This window comes from Castor canadensis, chromosome 2 (genome assembly GCF_047511655.1).
Source record: "Castor canadensis chromosome 2, mCasCan1.hap1v2, whole genome shotgun sequence".
Classification (NCBI taxonomy): Eukaryota; Metazoa; Chordata; class Mammalia; order Rodentia; family Castoridae; genus Castor; species Castor canadensis.
In genome coordinates, this window is record NC_133387.1 from 168,007,421 (window position 1) to 168,025,747 (window position 18,327).

Consider the following 18,327-nt stretch of genomic DNA (forward strand, 5'->3'; position numbering starts at 1 on the left):
GTATATTTTTAAAGGATACATAGAAGCATAAAAATAAGTATTTATGGGTTACTATGTGTTATTTTTGATACAAGTATACTTTATGTAATGTTTAAATCAGATTAAACATGTCTGTCTGCCCTGACATTGTTTTTCTTAGCTTTTCTTTTTTTGGGGGAGGGAGGTGTTGGGAGTTGAACCCAGGGACATGAGCATGCTAAACAAGTACTTTACCACTGAGCCATACCCCAACACACTTTTTAAAAACACACAGTTCACTGTTACCTGTAGTCATTCTACAGTGCACACCAGAACTTCCTATTCCCAACTGTAGTTTAATAGCCACCGATCAGCTTTTATCCCCCGCCTCCCCTTACTCGCTCCAGTCTCTGGTCACCTCATTATCTTATCAACTTCTATCAGATCACTTTTTTTTAATATTCCACAAGTGAATGAGATAAGTAGTACTTATCTTTCTGTGCCTGGCTAACTTCACTTAACATAATGCTCTCCATTACCACTCACGTTTGATGTAATTGACAAGCCTTCATTCTTTTTCTTTTTTTAAATGGTGGAGTAGTATTCTTTGCTTATATACTACATTTTCTTTATGCATTCATCAGTTGATGGACAATTAGATTGTTTCCATTTCTTGACTGTTGTGAATAGTGCTGCAATAAGCATGGGAGTGCAAGTGTCTTTTTGACATGCTGATTTTATTTTATTTCCTTTGAATATATATCCATTGTGGGATTGCTGGACCCACATGCTAGTTGTTTTGCTTTAATTTTTTTTTTGTATGCATGAGACTGGGGTTTGTACTTGGAACTTCGTGCTTGCAAAACAGGTGCTCTACTGCTTGAGTAGAACTTCCAGTCCATTTTGTTTTGGTTACTTTGAAAATGGGGTCTCCTGAACTATTTGTCTGTGCTGCATCGAAACATGATCCTTCCGATCTCAGCTTCCTAAATTGCTAGGATTACAGACATGAGCTACCAGTGCCTGGCTGTATCTCAAGGTGGTTAGGATGGAGAGGGAGAGAGAGAGAGGAAGGAAGTATACTATACTATACTGTACTATAGCCATAGGAATAAAACCAGCATGGTGCTGACAGAAAAACAGGCATGGAGACTGATGGAACAGAATAGAAAACTCAGATAAGAATCCATGCCTGATTTTTGACAAGGGTGCTTATAAACATATGATGGAGAAAAGACAGCCTCTTCAATAAGTGTTGCTGGGAAAACTGGATGTCTGCAAGCAGAAAACTGAAACTAGATGCATGTTTTTTCACCCTGTACAAGTATAAACTATAAACTCCAAGTAGATTAAGGACCTTAATATAAGACCTGAAACTTTTTTTTTTTTGTCGTTTTTACATTTACTCATATGTGTATGTATTTTTTTTGCCACTCCCCCACCCTACTCTGCTTCCAGGCAGAACCTGTTCCACACTCTTGTTCTCCGATTTTGTTTAAGAGGTAATAAGAAAATGTTTTTGCTAGTTTGAGATAAAGATAGCTATATAGAGAGATTCCTAGTGTTGCTTTTATGCACATGTACATTGTAACCCACATTGGTTCATTTCTACCAGACCTCTTCACTACTTCCTAGTCTCCTTCCCATAGTGGCCTCTGCCGGTTTAAGATTACTATATTTGTTCCTATAAAGTGAGCACATCAACCACATTCAAGTTTTAGGTTTCCTTCCCGTTCCCTATTGCTCCCCTGCACATTCTCCCCTTAGTATGTGACCCATATCCAATAATATCAGACCTGAAATTTGAAGCTACTACAGGAAAGAGCTGGGAATATGTTGAATTTATAGGCATATGCTGTAGAAATTTTTGAGTTCCTTATCTATTCTGTATATTAATCCCTTGTCAAATATATACTTTGCAAATATTTTCTCAAATTCTGTAGGTTGTCTCTGCACTTTGTTGAGTGTTTCATTTTCTCTGCAAAAGTTTTTTAATTTGATGTAATCTCATTTGTCTGTGTTTGTTTTCATTTCATTGTGCTGCTTTTGTGGTCTCCTCCAAGAGATCCTTGCTTGTTCCAATGTTCTGAAGCAGTTCCCCTGTGTTTTCTTTTAGTAGGTTCATAGCTTTGGGTGTTACATTTAAGTCCTTTAATCCATTTTGAGTTCATTGTTTTATCTGGTGACAGGTAGAGGTCTAATTTCACTTTTCTGCACTTGGAAACTCAATTTTCCTAGCACCATTTATTTATTTATTTATTTATTTATTGAGGTTAGCATCAAGCACTTTTTTTTTTTATTCATACGTGCATACAATGTTTGGGTCATTTCTCCCCCCTACCCCCACCCCCTCCTATACCCTCCCCCCCACCCCCTCCGTCTCCCCCCAACCCCCTTGCTACCCGGAAGAAACTATTTTGCCCTTATCTCTAATTTTGTTGTAGAGAGAGTATAAGCAATAATAGGAAGGAACAAGGGTTTTTGCTAGTTGAGATAAGGATAGCTATACAGGGAGTTGACTCGCATTGATTTCCTGTGCATGTGTGTTACCTTCTAGGTTAATTCTCTTGATATAACCTTTTCTCTAGTTCCTGGTCCCCTCCTCCTATTGGCCTCAGTTGCTTTAAAGTATCTGCTTTAGTTTCTCTGCATTGAGGGCAACAAATGCTAGCTAATTTTTTAGGTGTTTTACCTATCCTCACCCCTTCCTTGTGTGCTCTCGCTTTATCATGTGATCAAAGTTCAGTCCCCTTGTTGTGTTTGCCCTTGATCTAATGTCCGCATATGAGGGAGAACATACGATTTTTGGTCTTTTGGGCCAGGCTAACCTCACTCAGAATGATGTTCTCCAATTTCATCCATTTACCAGCGAATGATAACATTTCGTTCTTCATGGCTGCATAAAATTCCATTGTGTATAAATACCACATTTTCTTAATCCATTCGTCAGTAGTGGGGCATCTTGGCTGTTTCCATAACTTGGCTATTGTGAATAGTGCTGCAATAAACATGGGTGTGCAGGTGCCTCTGGAGTAACCTGTGTCACAGTCTTTTGGGTATATCCCCAAGAGCAATATTGCTGGATCAAATGGTAGATCAATGTTTAGGTTTTTAAGTAGCCTCCAAACTTTTTTCCAGAGTGGTTGTACTAGTTTACATTCCCACCAACAGTGTAAGAGGGTTCCTTTTTCCCCCGCATCCTCACCAACACGTGTTATTAGTGGTGTTGCTAGTGATGGCTATTTTAACAGGGGTGAGGTGGAATCTTAGCGTGGTTTTAATTTGCATTTCCTTTATTGCTAGAGATGGTGAGCATTTTTTCATGTGTTTTTTGGCCATTTGAATTTCTTCTTTTGAGAAAGTTCTGTTTAGTTCACTTGCCCATTTCTTTATTGGTTTATTAGTTTTGGGAGAATTTAGTTTTTTAAGTTCCCTATATATTCTGGTTATCAGTCCTTTGTCTGATGTATAGTTGGCAAATATTTTCTCCCACTCTGTGGGTGTTCTCTTCAGTTTAGAGACCATTTCTTTTGTTGAGCAGAAGCTTTTTAGTTTTATGAAGTCACATTTATTTATGCTATGTCTTAGTTGCTGTGCTTCTGGGGTTCCATTGAGAAAGTTCTTACCTATACCTATTAATTCCAGAGTATTTCCTACTCTTTCCTGTACCAACTTTAGAGTTTGTGGTCTGATATTAAGGTCCTTGATCCATTTTGAGTTAATCTTGGTATAGGGTGATATACATGGATCTAGTTTCAGTTTTTTGCAGACTGCTAACCAGTTTTCCCAGCAGTTTTTGTTGAAGAGGCTGCTATTTCTCCATCGTATATTTTTAGCTCCTTTGTCAAAAACAAGTTGCTTATAGTTGTGTGGCTTCATATCTGGGTCTTCTATTCTGTTCCACTGGTCTGTTTTTGTGCCAGTACCATGCTGTTTTTATTGTTATTGCTTTGTAATATAGTTTGAAGTCGGGTATCGTGATACGTCCACCTAGCACCATTTATTGAAAAGTATGTCTTCTTCAATGTGTGTTCTTAGCACCTTTGTAAAAATCTGGTTGACTGTAAGTGCAACAGATCATTGTTTAATATTCTATATTAGTATGTGAACTTATAGTGCATTTTAACTATTGCATGTTTTCATGGTATGAATATTCTGTACTTTATTATCTCATTTAAAGACATTTGGATTATTGCAGTTTTTTGCTATTGTAGATCATGCTGCATTGAGCAATCTCTAGTGTTTTCTTATGCATGTATACATACATGACTTCTCTGGAGTATCCTGAAAGTGAGTGACTGGGCTGAAAGGTGTGTGCAGTTTTAGGGTTAGTAGATAATAGACAGTGATCTTTAAAAATGTGGTTATACTAGTTTGTATTCAAATCAGTGTGTGTTAGAATTTTTGTCATGGTGCATGCCTATAATCCCAGCTACTTGGGAAGCAGAGGTAGGAGGATCCCTTCTTTTGTCTTTCTTTTCTGTTCTGTTTTTGAAGCAAGGTGTCAGTATGTAGCCCACTGTAGCTTCAAAGTCACATCTTCCTGTGCAGCTGCCTAAGTGCTGGGATTACAGGTATATATCCCCTCATCCAGCTCAGATAGGTCTTTTTATCATTATGAAATATCTTTCATCTCTAATAACAAGTGTTTTCTTTAAGTCTTGCTTTGTTGATATCAGGATAGCCATTCCAGCTCTCTGTTTTGTACAGTTTACATAGAATGTCTTTTCTGTCCATTCACTTACAGCCTATTTGTATCTTTATACAGTCCTGTGTTGCTTAATGATGGAAAGAAATTCTGAGAAATGGTTTGTTAGGTAATTTTTCCATTGTATAAACATCATAAATTGCACTTACAAAGAGAGCTGTGACTGTCATGAGGTAATCACTAGGCACTGTCTTACGGGACCATCATGATAATATAATGGTCTGTCATTGACTAAAATGTCTTTATGTAGTGTTTGAAGTATAAACTTTGTAGACAGCATATAGCTGGTCTATGTTGTTTTAAGAAAACATTCTGCTAATTGGATGTTTAATTGGAATATTTAATCCATGTCTGTAACATAGTTACTGATAAGATAGGATTTATGTCTGCCATTTGTTTTCTGGCTTTTTTGCTTCTCCAGTTCCTCTATATTCTCTTCTATACTTGGTCTTAGCCAAAGGGCTGACGAGTAACATTAACATTAGCTATTTTCTAATGCACCATTTTAAATTTCTTACAGTTTACTGTATTTTTTGGGTGGTTTTGTGGGTTGCCCTAGGGATTAAATTGATAGTGAATGTTTTAATTTATAATAGTATAGTTTGAATTAATGACAATTTAATTTCAATTGTATGTTAAAACTTTGTTCTTGTATAGGTCCTTTCTAGGCTTTTCCTTTGTGCTGTTATTTCTTATAAAGTACCTTATGTGTTATATGCCCCATAAACACAGATTGAAAATGATTGCTCTATGAAGTTGTCTTTTAAATTAGAAGAAAAAAGAAAAGTAATATTTATGTAGTTGTTTTACTAGTGCTCTGTTTCTTTAGCTGCATTCTACTCATAATGTCCTTTCATTCCAGCCTGAAGAACTCTCTTTTGTATTTTTTTTTTTTACAATACTGAGATTTGAACTCAGGGCCTATCCCTTGAGCCATTTCACCAGCTCTTTTTTGTGAAGGGTTTTTTTTTTTTTTTGAATAAGGTCTCATGAACTGTTTGCCTGGGCTGGCTTTGAACTGTCTTCCTCCTGATCTCTGCGTCCTCAGTAACTAGGATTATAGGCTCACGTGAGCCACCGGCACCTGGCTTCTCTTTTATATTTCTTGTGGGGCAAATTTTCTAACTACAAATTCTCTTAGGTTTTGTTTATATGGAAATGTCTAAATTTCTTCATTTCTACAGGACAGTTTTGGTGGACATAGAGGTCTTGATTGGCAGTTTTTCTTAACACTTAGAAATATGTCATTCTTCTGGTTTCCATTTAATCTTATGGAAGGTCCCTTGAACATGATAAATTACTTTTATATTGTTTCTTTGCCTTTGGACAGTTTTTTGATTTGTCTAGTTCTGGATGTATTTCAGGTTATTCTATTTTGAGTTTGCTGTGCTTATTGGAGGTATGGATTAATGCTTTTCATCAGATTTTGGAAAATTTTTGGCAATGTTTCTTCAAGTATTCATTTTGTTCCCTTTTTTTCCACTTCAAAATACTCTCATTATATACGTACTGCTGTGTTTAATAGTGTCCCAACAGTTTTTTAGGCATATACATATATCTCCTCAGACTGATAATCTTGATCAACCTATCTTCACATTGGCACTGACATCTGCTATCTTTATTACTTACCTGTCTGAATGCAAATCTGCAAATCCTGAGTTAGTGCATAGCAGTGCAATCAGATCAACTATTTCCTTGGCTTATATTTGATTACTTCACTATCACAGTGGAGCCTGTCAGCTCTTCACCAGAACTCAAAGCCAATAAATGAATTGAATTGGCATCTTCTTATTTCTACTCTGAACTTTCTGCTACTGTTCCTTTAGATAGCCATGTGCCAGTAATGTTTCAGTCATTGATGGATCACATATGCATATAATGGTAGTTATACTATCTAGCTAGATGTGCACTCGGCTGTACCATCCAGGTTTGTGTAAGTACACCTCTATGATGTTCATACCAGGATGAAATCACCTAGGGATGAGTTTCTCAGAACATGTCTTTGTCTTTAAGTGACACATGCCTGTACTTGCTTCAAGATAGTGCCAAAATGTGATTTGGGCTAACTGTCCTGTGTAGGCAAATGCCCAGCTCATTCTTTCTTTGCCTGAAACTGTTTCTGGGCAGCATGACAGACCTTGCTCTTCCTAATTGCTTAAAGTTCTTTGTAGAATCCTGGGGTATGGAAACCTGAATTTACTTTTTGTTTTGTTGTAGATCAGCAGTTTTTTATGTCCTTAGCTATTTTTTGAAAAACAAATGTTTGATATTTAAATTGATATTTAAACCAAATCTTTTAGACTGTAAAAAAGGTTAGTAAAAAAGTCTGTAAAAGTAAGCAGATGTCTTTTCTACTTTTCCCTCCTGAATTATGCCAGGATTAAGTCTTAAAATACCACTTTCACTTTGCCCACTCTCATTCTTGCCATTACTCAGCCTTCTACTTTTCTTGTTATTTAGCTATTTTACTGCTTATTATGTCCTTCTTGTGCTTCATTGCTCAATCATGGATCATTTGGGTAAATACAAGATGTAAGAAACAAAATAGCTTCCATTCCACTGCTACAGATTAATGGCAGAACTTTTATCACGTTGTTGATGCTAAATTTTCTAGCATTTAAATATCATAAGCAGGCTAGAGGTATAGGATAGCTCTAATTCAGCCTGTTAGACCTGTTCTGTTCAGAAGGTAGCCATGAGCCACATGTAGTTATTGAGCCTCGGGTTGTGACTATTCTGATTTAGATGTATACTGTAAGTTGAAAATTGATACTCAAAAACTTAGCATGGCAAAAGAATATAAATGATCTCAATTTATAAATATTGATTACATGTTGAATGGATAATGGCTTGGATATTTTGGGTTATATAGTGAAAAATAATTTTATGTGTTCTTAAACGTTTTATTAATATATGTGACATATATTATTTTTTATTTTATTTTTGGCAGTACTGGGGGTTAAAGTCAGGGCCTCTTTCTTGAGAGGCAGGCTCTCTACCACTTGAGCATACCCTCAGTCCTTTTCGTGTCAGTTATCTTTGATACAGGATCTTGCCTTTTTCCCGGGCTGGACTCCTATTCATGGTCGCATGCATAGCTGGAATGATGGGCCTGTGTCACCTCGCCCAGCCATTGATTGAGATGGAATCTCATCAGCTTTTTGCCTGGCTGGTCTCAAACCACAATCCTCCTAATCTCCACCTCCCAAGAAGCTAGGATTACATCTGTTTGTGCCACTGGATGATATTATTTCTATGGGACTACATAGCAATGTATGAGGCCCTTGCTAGTCAAGGGGATACTGCAGTATTCAGGAGGGTTTTGTTAGAATGAAGGATCTTTTCCTTCCAGCAGTACTGTGTCAGACTCTGCATTTTAACAAGATCCATGTGATTTATTTGTACATTAAACAGTATTGTGCTACTACAATGTTGAAAGTCAAATAGATTAACAGGTGAAGTAATGTTTTACTTAGAATCAGTTGCCAGAGAGATTACATACAAAGGATATTAAAAAGTAGATTGTGAATAACAATGACAACAAGAAATTTTTCATGAATTTAAGTTTATGAAAATTAGAAATAAGGGTAATGAGCTTCCTCTTTTTTCATACCATTTTTTCCCCTAGATGTAAAGCCTTTCTGGACCATGCTAAAATTTCTTTTCTTTGAGATATTTTTGTACTTACTATATAATAAAACAGGGAGTGTTTCTACTTCAGATTTTAGTGTAGTAGGGCATAGCATTTGGAATGATAAGATCAAGGTTTATATGTGGGACTTGGGTTTGAACTCAGTGCTCTGCCCTTAAGCCATACCTAGCTGGCTCTTTTACTTAGTAGCAGTGTATCCTTGGAAAAATTACTCCATCTGTCTGAACCTGTATGCTAAATAAAAGATTAAGATGTCAGTTTTCATGTCCTTGCTGGTAAAACTTTAGCAAATCAATTGCCGCACTCTATAATATAGCAATATATACATACATACACATATATGTATGTATGTATGTATATATATGATCTGTCATTGAGGATTCTGTAGCTTCTGTGTTTTCTTGTCATATTTCTTCTTGATAGCATGGGAGAATATGCTGTTAAGTAGCAGAAATCCATTAAAAAGCAGCCACAATTACATAATAAATTTGATTAATGCTGAATATAAATGTGAGCTTCAGATAGTGTCATTTTTTTCTTTTTCCACCTAGTAAACTCTCACAGGAGCCATAGTTGTCAAAACATTCCTGAAGTTATTGGTCTTACAGTGTCCATCGAGAGGATGCTTTGGGTTCTGAGCCTGAGGTAAAGAGGGCCAGTGACCCATTGGAGTCATGGAAGGAAAAAGGAGATACCAGTTTGGGTAGTGACAATCTGGGCACATTTGGAAGGAGCAGAAGGAGTGGTTTTTGGTCCCTTTGCACAATCATTGTCAGTATAAGCCTGCTTGCACTTCCTTTGTTCGTCATCTTCCTAGAATTAATCACTGCAGGATGAATGCAGAGAGCTTTAGAGCTGAACACACAAATAGCACATGTTACATGCACATAGTAACAATTTTAGAACCTTTCGATTTTAGTGGAGTTTTAGGCAGGAGCAGAATTAAAATCTGTATTTTCTTTTTTTAACATTTTTATTTGCATATATTAGTTGTATAAAGGGTTCCATTGTGATTTTCATTGTGATACTTCCACACATGCATACAGTATAACTTGATCAAATTCACCCCCTCTGTCTCTGCCCCTCCCCTCCTTTCTTCACCCCCCTTAAAACAATTTCTATAGATTTCACACATGAGTATAAAGTACTTTGAAAATATTCATCCCTCTACTTTCAGCCACCTCCTTCTGGTACCCACTCAAAAACAGAATCTGTTTTACATTCCTGTTACAAATGTGTATTTCCTGCTCGTGCTCTTCATATAGAAGTCTAATTCATTTTCTAATATCTTTTTCCCCCCAGCACACACACATACTTTTTTTCCTTCTTTGAGACAGGGTCTTAGTATGTATTCCAGGCTGGCCTGGAACTTACTGTATAGTCCAGGCTGGCCTCAAACTCATAATCCTCCTGCCTCAGCCTCCCAAGTACTGGGATTACAGTTGTGTAGCACCATGCACAACTTCTGATTTTTTTTGAAAGTTTTTCATATTCATTAATAAATGGAAGTTTGTGATATTGTCATTAAAAGTCATGCTGTTTTCAATTAAAAATGTATGTGGTGATTGTTTCTGTCAGAAAATTTGATTCTTTCATAGGAGAGCTCATGGTTTTATGCAGATTTTTTTTTTTTTTCTGTGAGCAGTATAATTTTTCAATTTTCTGAGTGAGTAGTCTGAGGACATGACCTCACAATAGTGACCTGGGAACTTCATGCATGCAGGTGGATCTGAATTAGTGGCAAGTTTCAGGTTTTGTTGTTTCTAAAGCAGCTTGGGCAATTGTAGTTTGTAGTTAGACTTGAAAACTGTTGTACCATTTGTTCAGTTTTGTCTTAGAAGGGTTGTTGAAGCAATATGTTACCTTTACAGATTGTACACAAAACAGTTGTTAGACCAACAGTGTGGATTTCTGGGTTTTCATTAGCTTACTACTTCTATGGTTGAGCCAAGAAGGCTGCATTTTCTGTGGCCAGGCAGGTGGTTGTGATGCAGATGCTCACATGCCTTCAGTCAGACCAGGCTCTGGTCATGGAGGAGTCTTCTATCTTCTCATGCTGAGAAGACCTGACTTTGGCAAGGTAGAATTTACACATATATTCTCTAAATTTTCTATTGTTTGCACAGGTTTTTTTTTTTTTTCTTTTTTTTCAATGTAGGTTTCTGGTTTCTTTTATATTGGTATCTTTCTATATTGATTATAAAATATTTTCTTTATAGATTGGTGATAAAAAATGTACAGCTGTTGGTATAGCTGTTGGTAGCATTTTGCTGTTTTTATTGAAAAAAGTGATTGGGTATGAAGGACTGCAGTGGAGGTATAATTATAGCTTACAATTTACAATTCCATTTTATGTAGTAAAAGGCTTATTTTAGGTCAGAGAGTAAATTTTATAAAATTATTCTAAGTGGAACTTGTGACTAATACCTACTTCTGTCTTTCTGTGCTGCTTTTGAAAATGACCCTCCAGCATTCTTCCTATAGCACACACTTTAAACTCTTTATTGGAGCATGTGATAAATTTCTGTAACCTTAAGCAAAAATTATTTGGTATAACATTTGGGGCTCTCTGTTTCAAAGCTGTGCAGATTTTTGAGTTAGTAAACCTCTGCTAAACATGGCATTTTTGTTTTATCTGGAAGACCTTTTGCTTTTTTATTGTGCTGTTTTACTAAGACTAAAATGAGTTTTTCTTCATTCTCTTTTGCTCCCAAAGCTTATCCGTATATTTTCCTCTTAGTGTCAATCACAGTTCTCAAAACTCCAGATCCCATGCCATACAGAGATTCTTTTTTTTGCTTTAAACTCAACCTAGTATTACATTGTTTTGCTTTGTCCATTCTGTGTTCTTCTGGACACACCAAATGGTGAGTAAACATTCTAGAAGGACTAAAATGGCATTATCTCAGTTAATGATACTCTGGTTTTAAAAGTTAATCCAGTCTAGAGAATGTTCCAGATACAGGAAAAACAAAATCATTGTTAAGTGATCCAGTCTGTTTGGTCTAGTTTTCTGAAGCAATTTATGTAAGTACTTAGCTATAAAATTCTCATTTGCCTGGAATAAAACTCCTTTTCACTGTTGGTTCATGAGCATTTGGGTAAAGAGATGTGATTGAAAATAAGATTGTCAAGCTTTATTTTTTTCTTGGTAAAGTGTTATGGCACCTTCTTTTTGAAGACTAAATTATGTGGGATTGAGAGTGAACATTGCGTGGATAGTTAATTTGAATCTTTGGATTTTACGTTGTTTTTATTTGTAGATAGGAACCTGTCTCTAGCTTCCTTTCTCACTTTTAGAGACTGAATATTAGTTATTATATGGAGGAAAGTAAAATTATGATTTGACCTGTCTGACTTGATGAATTTTTAGGTTTATCTTTACAAGTAATATACTAACGTTACTGAAATTATATATCAAAAATTAGAAAAGCTTGAAAATTACTTGAGGAATGGTATTTCTAGGCCAGAATACAGAGTATGAGTAGCTAGCCAGAGAGATTGCCTGAGAGTGTGGTTTTTGCTGTGGTGTGACTAATTCCCTATTTTTGTGCTTCATGTGAAGCATGGATTGCAGAACAGATTCCAGAAAGCCTAAGCTTGGTACCCGCGGGACTGTGGTTCCACTGTGACTGCAGTGGAGGAAAAATGGTGCATGCTTAGAATGCCTGGAGTTCAGTGGTGTACTGCTGATGCTGTCATTTTTCCATGACTTTCCATTTTTCCACCTTTCATGAAAGACAAGCTCTCATCCAGCCTTTCTAAAACTTCATTTTATCACTTAAGTTAAGCATATTAACTTTTACCTTGCTTTTTGGGAGGCATATTATTTTGTAAAATTAAGGTCAGGGAAACACTCAGCAAAACCATAGAATGATTTAAACAACTAAGATAATGTGGGATTGACCGAGAGCTTCTCTGCATCAATTGAGCTGCATAATGTATGTGAAGGAATTAAAAACTTTTGTTTTTGAAATTTCTTTTGATTTAAAAATTTATTTATTTATTTTTGATCACGTTTGGTCAAAACTGCATGTAATAAATCTGGGAGTAAGGCAGAATAGTTACAGAATACTGTGTACACATGTATATAAGTGGAAAAATGAGACCTTTTGGAACTATTTCAGGAATGGGGGAAAGAGGGATAAAGGAGAATGATAGGGTAAATTCAAGTGTGATATATTTGATATATTGTAAGAACTTTTGTAAGTGCCACAATGTACCCCCACCCAGAATAACAATAATAAATAAATAACAGCAATCTAAAGTCAAAGCATATAAGCAATTCTTCTTATAGTAAAGTTTATTTTCCAAAAATAAAAAAAAATGTGTCTTATCCTGAACTCCACAAAAATAATAAGAACAGATGGAAGAGATATACTTTATACTTCTTAACCATTTTTTTAGCTGATAACTATGCTAGGTAAACATCATGGATAAAGTACAAGAAAATAATTTTTTTATGTATATTCCCATGCACATACAAACTGGATTCTGTTTTTATGTCTGGTAGGAAAAAAGTACCGCTTCCAAAATAAAGCTGTTTCTTTTGAAATAATGTCCCAAATAGAAAAGGAAAAGATGATTTTTTTTTTAAATTGAGCTATCACATTCTTAAGAGTGTAATCTGAGTTTGAGGTTTGGTTACTGCATGTTTATGAATGTACTCCCCTTCCTAGTGTGGCATAAAAGTTGATGTGGGTTATAAAGGGCCATCCTTCTTGTGTTTACTGCATTTTGAAGGTGCACACTGACTTAAAGGCTCGTGAGGGGTTGGCTGTGCCCTTCATGGGCTCTGCTGTGAAAGTCTTCATTTCTTCCTGTGCTGAGTTCTGGTTTTTTTTTTTTTCCACTACAGATCTTCTACTGGTACTCACATGCAGATGTGAGGGACTGCAGCCTGCAGTACCTACCTTGCATTGTCGTTAGGTCATAGCTCTTCTTTGGCTGGAAATTAAGATCCTGAACAGGTTTGTATTACAAGACTTTACATTGCTATGACCAAATACCAGACAGAAACAACTTAAGGGAGGAAAGATTTATTTTGGCTCTTGGTTTCGGAGAGTTCAGTCCATGGTTACTTGGCCACATGTGCTTAGGCAGAATATCACAACCTCACTTGGACTGGCTCTGCTTGCTGCCTGAGACTTCCCTTGGTAGATGTTCCCATTCCTGGCATCTGTAACATCTTGGGGTTTCTGTTGAAGCTTAGGGTTTACCATCACAGCTTCATACATCACCCTCTCAGGGGCTTCCTGCAGAGACTTGGACCCTGTCACATATTGCATGGCCCCCAGGCCTTCCTTTGAGATCTGAGTGGAAGCCTCCATGACTCCGTAATTCTTGCATTCTTCATTCCTGCAAAAACAGCCTAATGGATGATGCCATTGTCTTTCTCCAGCTGGTGCAGTATCTAGGCTGCTTTGCACCATAGCCACAACAGCCTGTGAACCCGTGAAAACACTTCCCTAGGTGGTTCTGTGTGAGCCGGGTATCCTGCACCCACTCTCTTCTCAAGGAAAACTCTTTCAAATGAGTTTATTGTTTCATACCCTCCAGAATGCCTGCCATGGGTATAAATGGAGTTTATTAAATGTTAGGAAAGGAAATACAAAGGGCAGCTTTATGGAGCCCAGGTGGAATCTGGAGGCCAAGAGAGTGTATTTCTGCTCTTCAGGTGCTTTAAAAACCTATGATAACCTATGGGAAGGGAGGAACCAGGTGATTTTCATCCAATAATCAATGAGTGGGGAGGGGTGGTTCCTGAGCCAGGTGAGGGCATGTCATTACCTGGCTCCAATGATGTTAGAGTCGGGGGAGTAGCTGAGCATGTAATGACATGCTCTTGACTTTTGAGCCAGGGGGAGGAGCTGGGGTAGACTCCTGTATATGCCTATGTTAATTCTCAGGTGCCCCATTCATGAGGGAGAAAGTGTGTCAAGGAGTGGTCTCAGTCCCAGACTTTCCCTAATTCTAGCCTGCCTCAGTCACGTCTTCAGAAGTTGTATCAGTTTACTTCCACACATGACAAAAGGGACTTTGAAGAGGTGATTAAATGATTGTAAAATGGAGAGATTATTTTTGTGGATTCAAGGTAACCACAGGGGTTCTTACAGGAGGTGGGAGGAGCAGGGTGGATAAGTAGGTGTAATGACCAAAGCAAGAGGTTGCAGTGAGGTGAGAAAGAGCCATGAGCCAAGTAATGCTATAAGCCTCTAGAAACTGAAAAAAATCAAGGAAACAAGCAAACGCTCTCCTTTCTACAAGGAACCAGGCCTTCCAACATCTTGACTTTTGTCCAACGAGACCGATTTTGGTCTTCTGACCTCCGGAAGGCTGACATAATAAATTTGTGTTGTTTTAAGCCACCAAGTTTGGGGTGATTTGTTACAATAGCAATTGGAAACTTAACTATAATGATCAAAACAGAAATTAATACACATAGAAAGCATTGATACCAGGATATGTTTTAAACACTTTACAAATATGAACTCATTTTATTCTTATGATAACCTTATGAACGGGGATCTGTTATTGTTAGACTGAGGCATCAAAAAGCGAGAGCACACAAGGGAGGGGTGAGGATAGGTAAGACACCTAAAAAACTAGCTAGCATTTGTTGCCCTTAATGCAGAGAAACTAAAGCAGATACCTTAAAGCAACTGAGGCCAACAGGAAAAGGGGAACAGGTACTAGAGAAAAGGTGAGATCAAAAAGAATTAACCTAGAAGGTAACACCCACGCACAGGAAATCAATGTGAGTCAATGCCCTGTATAGCTATCCTTATCTCAACCAGCAAAACCCCTTGTTCCTATTAATGCTTATACTGTCTCTACAACAAAATTAGAGATAAGGGGAAAATAGTTTCTGCTGGGTATTGAGGGGGGGGAGCGGGAGGGGGTGGAGTGGGTGGTAAGGGAGGGGGTGGGGGCAGGGGGGAGAAATGAACCAAGCCTTGTATGCACATATGAATAATAAAAGGAAAAAAAAAAAACAAAACAAAACCCTAACCCTGACCCTAATCAAACTCCAAGGAAATCCTAATCCTAGGATTAAAAACAGGGTAAATTATTGAGGAGGGCTTGGGGCTGAGTCACCTTGTGATTGGAAGAGCTGTAGGTTGTGTTATCCTGAAGTTGTGAGGGCAGTTGTAATACCAGGTGTGGATGAGTGTGGTTCATTGTCCTGTGACGTATGTGAGTTTTGAGTGCCTTAGTGGTTGAGTCAGCTCTGTGGTTTTCTTCATTCACTAAGCCCTTGCTTGATTTGGTAAGTAAAGTTTTATTGGCAAGCAGCCATGCCCATTTTTTAACTGTTGCCTGGTTGCTTTTCTTTTTTGAAATGCAGAGTGAAACATTTGTGACAGAGAGCATGGTCCACAAACCCTAAAATATTTTATTATTTGTCTACTAATAGATTGTTGCTGACCTGCCCCAGTACTTCTGTCAGATGAAATTGTTCATAAGCAATGCAAAAGTTAGGCTATGTTCATACTGCTTCTTAACATGTCAATCAGTTTGACAGTGTAGTACAATCAGGAGACAAAAGAGTAAAGATTGATTATTTGTACCAGTAAGGATAGCACTGAAGATAATTCCTGAAGCAGTGCCTCCCCAAACAGGAAGCAAGGGGCTTTTCTTCAGGGAACTTATGCATATTCATGTGAGAAACTTGTCATCACGAGTAGAGTGGGCCCATTCCTGATCCTGCTCAGTTTGAGATCATGTTTCTCAAGCTTGAAAATGGTGGAAGGGATGCCTCTTGGGTGGAGAATTTAGCATTATAATGATATTATAATGTGCACTCTAAATCACCCACAAGAATGAGTCAGAGTGACTCAGCAATTTTGGCTGCTGCTTTTGGGCTTTCTCTGGAGTGTCTTATCAGAAACAACTACTTGAAATGTTAATATTCGCAAAGGGCCACCTTTTCCCCCAGGAAGTACAGGTTTTTGCCCTTCCAAGTTCTCTTTTAAAAATTGCTTCTTGAGGTACAAGCACGTAACAATATAAAATACGCCATTCTTTTAAGATTTTTATAATTTTTAATTAAAAAAAATCACTTAAAACCCATATCCTCCTTCCTCCAACAAAACTAGACTTCTCCCTGATATCATTTAATGCCTCAATTTATTATTCTTGCTGTGTTTTTTGTAAGATTTGTCATTTTGGCTGTCACAGAACATTGTATCTATTTGAAACAAATGTGTTTTTAAGTGGTTTACATAGCATTAGGAAAATGTTGCACTATGAAAAATGTTTTTTACAACATAATTCATATAAGGGAATCATTTTCAGGATTTTAGTTAAACATTTGTATTTCAGCAATGCAAAACTCATTTAATGCAGCTGAAATTGAATGCACTTTTTTGCATGTCCAGCAGTACCTCATCAGGGTGTTGAGAAGACATCTTGGACTCCTCTAATGTTAACTGCAAACGCTGTTTACAGTCAGAAGACTTTGGCTCTTGCGCCCTGGCATGGAAGAATCCAAGCAGGACATGTGGTTGTTGTGAGAAAGAGTTTTATTGTAGGAAAAGGAAAAGGGAAAGGGATTACCTGCTGTACCGGGAGGGAGGGGTTCTGTGCCTTGAGGGGTGAGGAAGAGAGCACATGGGTTATTTCAGGTAGATTTTTATATGACCTTAAACTTGGAGGCGGGGAAAGATTGTGTGCTATTACCTGGCTCCAATGACCTTAGAGCCAGGGGGAGGAACTGGGCGTGTGACTTGGCTCCAATGACCTTAGAGCCAGGGGGAGGAACTGGGTGTGTGACTTGGCTCCTTTGACCTTTGAGCCAGGGGGAGGAGCTAGCTGTGACTCCTGTACATACCTATGTTAGTTTTCAGGTGCCCCATACATGAAGGAGGAAGTTTCCATTCTTTCTAACTTATTGTAATGACAATGGACTCTTAAGGGAAGGGTTTCATCTCAAGCTTTCCCTACATCTAGCCTGCCTCACTGACACAGTTACTTCACTCCACTAATTATCATTGCACCTGTTGACAGTGCAGGCAGTTTCATTACATTATTACATATTGTCATTTGCCTTTGGCTTGTAGTTCTGACAAATGGAAAATTAAAATTTTGATGATAAGATGGAAAAGGTGGGAGGGGGATAAGAGTAGATGAGGGATAAATATAAAAGTACATCATATGCATGTATGCAACATCACAATGAAACCCCTTTTGTACAATTAATGTATGCTAATAAAATGGCATTTGTTCCTTTTGCAAAAAGAATTTAGATGCCGTAGGTGGTAAATCACATCATTTATGTCAGTTAATGTGCTTCCTGGGGTATTTTCCTGGTTTAACTGGAGGAGCTGATTTTTTTGTCCATTTTAAGTGAAACCCTTGTTTCATTGAGCACAAAAGCATGTAAGTACCTTGGGGACATCTCTTTAATTGCTCTGTATTTCAGTTGACATCATTTATGTTTCAGTTAGCAGAATCAACAGCTGACTAAATATATTTGCAGGTTAGATGTATGAAAATACATAGTTCCTTTAATTATGCTGTATTTTATTTGAATTGTAATATTATTAATATAAATCTTTGATGGGATTTGGGGGATACAAATTAAGACATATTTTTTTTGTGGACAGCTAGTTGAAGGCCAGATGACAATATGATTTGGGGTGCAAATTAATCATGTTTCATAGCCCAAATAAGGTTTGCTTCTGTATACATGAGTGAGCTGTACTTTGTCCTACAGTTAAAACTTTTCTGCCTATGGATCATAAATATTTTGCGTACATCACATTTGTTACTATGAAATGTCCTACATTGTTTGACTAAGCTCACCATGCTGTAATAGCTATCTAGAATGTTCAAGTTTTATTATGTTAGGGACTAGAGTAGTGATAACATTAACCAATTGTGGTAGATTCATGTAAGCACTTAAATGGGGAATGTTAGTTGAGAAATAAGCATAAATTATGTTTAGATAAATTCAGAAACATGATTAGGAATAGCATAAATGATATTGATGCAGCTTTAATGAGAG

At 37.3% G+C, this 18,327-nt stretch overlaps 1 protein-coding gene across 11 annotated transcripts in view; it reads left to right on the forward strand.

Annotated features, from left to right (window-relative positions):
- Arhgap32 (Rho GTPase activating protein 32) overlaps positions 1-18,327 on the forward strand; it is a 301,921-nt gene that overhangs the window by 67,707 nt on the left and 215,887 nt on the right. For 4 of the 11 annotated variants that reach the window (XM_074066347.1, XM_074066355.1, XM_074066352.1 and 1 more), the window contains exon 1: positions 3,404-13,288. The exons of 4 other annotated variants lie outside the window; for them this stretch is intronic. The gene's annotated coding sequence lies outside the window, so the exon portion shown is untranslated. Of the gene's footprint in view, positions 1-3,403; positions 13,289-18,327 lie in introns of those variants that run through there. 3 more of the 11 variants (XM_074066349.1, XM_074066354.1, XM_074066348.1) reach the window with 1 other exon arrangement.